Raw genomic sequence first — 1963 nt, 5'->3', positions numbered from 1 at the left:
TACAAGAAATGATGTTTAGTCAAAACAATGCACAAAACGTGGCCATTCAATTCTTATCTCATTCCTCTTGCTTCATGCATATCAAATGGAATAACACTGGGACCAATGAAGTCATCTTTCTGAATTACTCTGTGCATATAAATAGCTACTTAGCATGCTTCATTTTGGCTATTTCTTTGATCTACCCGGGAATAACAAACAAAGACAGTGTTGCTTTTAAAACCACTGTTCTCTGGCCTTGTGTTGAACTCCCATAGTAAGAAGTCTGCATTGTTAACGCTCGGTCTCTCTCTCTCTTTGTCTTCTTGTAGGATGATTCCTATGACTAACAGAGCCTTTGTAGTCACAAATCTTGTCCCAGGGATGCAGTATGACCTGTGCGTCTTGGCCATCTGGGATGACACTGCCACCACCCTCACTGCCACCAACATTGTCGGCTGCGTCCAGTTCATCACCACGGAGGACTACCCGCAGTGCCAGTCTCTTCACAGTGGATTCCTGGGGGGCACCATGATCCTGGTGATTGGCGGCATCATTGTGGCCACGCTGCTGGTGTTTATCATCATCCTCATGGTGCGCTATAAGGTGACCAGTGGTATCCAGGCTAATAAATTACCGACTGTTAGCAACACGTACTCGCAGACCAATGGGGGATTGAACAGGTTCAACGGCGCCCCGCCACAGGTCAAGTCTACGGTGGTGGTCATGCGTGAGGAAATGGTAGAGTTCAAATGTGGCTCCCTCCAGAGCAGCCTCTCCTCATCCTCCTCCTCTTCTAACTCATTAGACAGCCAAACAGTTCGAGGGGCTGGCGACCGCTACAGCATGCAGGGCAGTGAATGCAGCACCCTTCCCAGCAGCAAATTCAGGAGGCACGGGCACAGCGCCAAAGCACGGCCAAACCTGGACCACCTTTTAGGGGCCTTCACCTCGCTGGAGCTGCGAGGGGTAGCGAGGGACCACCAAGGGACTTCTGGCCCCTCCACCGCTTCCAACGCCATGATGACAGTGGCTATGGCTCCCCCTTCTGATAAAGAACCCCTGCTGGGAAGGGCCGAGTCCACCACCATGCTGGGACGTCTCCTAGGGCTGCCCCAGGAGGGTAAGCCCAAGAGAAGCCACTCCTTTGACATGGGTCACGTGGGGGCCGCACAGTGCCGCAGCAACTACCCTCGAAGGATCAGTAACATCTGGACTAAGCGCAGTCTGTCTGTGAACGGCATGCTGCTGCAGTATGATGACAGTGAGGACGAGAAGCCCACTTTTGAGAGCTCGGAGTGGGTGATGGAGAGCACAGTTTGAGTGCAGCCGGTGTAACTGTGAGGTCCATGGCCAAACTATAAATCTATACTAGGAACTACAGGAAGATGAGTGCAGAGGGAGGGACGCTCCAGCAGTAATCCACCTTTGGGTATTGCATGAAGTTCATCCATGTGAATACTGTCCAAGTAATTATGTGCAAAAAGACACTTGAATCGATAGATTCCTGGCCATGACCTCAACTCTCTGACAGTCTCTAACTGTATTTGAAAAAAAAAACTGTTCCCATTTGAAACAGCACAGCGTCGAGGATTGTGCCGATATATGGCCCAAATGGAATAATTCCCGATCCACAGGGTATGTGAGAGTATCTCCAAGGAAAAAGGAGGGGAAAGCAAGATGAGAAATTCAAAGTGGATTTGCTACGTCTGTATCAAAAGAACACCAAGAGGATTTGCCTCGACTGTGGTGAACTGAATGCGCATCACAGTGTCGTGGATCCTCAGCATGAAATGGGACTACTGCAACAGTAGGACCAGAGGAGCGAATAGAAAAATTAAAACAAAGTCATTTTTATTTTCATCTGGTTTTTTCTATCATTTTTACTATTTATTATTATTTGAGGTGAATCATCAGCAGGCAGAGCTCTGTAATGAGGTTGTAGTTGTCAGTGATTAAACATACACACACACACACACACACA

At 48.5% G+C, this 1963-nt stretch overlaps 1 pseudogene; it reads left to right on the top strand.

Annotated features, from left to right (window-relative positions):
• Positions 1 to 345: 345 nt before the first annotated feature.
• On the top strand, positions 346 to 1934 carry LOC147820073 (leucine-rich repeat and fibronectin type-III domain-containing protein 2 pseudogene; annotated as a pseudogene).
• The last annotated feature ends 29 nt before the right edge of the window (positions 1935 to 1963 follow it).

Source organism: Seriola lalandi, unplaced genomic scaffold (genome assembly GCF_002814215.2).
Source record: "Seriola lalandi dorsalis isolate HSWRI2012SDOR001 ecotype SW California unplaced genomic scaffold, Sedor1 jcf7180002002914, whole genome shotgun sequence".
NCBI classification, from domain to species: domain Eukaryota; kingdom Metazoa; phylum Chordata; class Actinopteri; order Carangiformes; family Carangidae; genus Seriola; species Seriola lalandi.
Note: the sequence above shows the minus strand (reverse complement) of the source record. Positions and strands in the feature narration are given on the sequence as shown.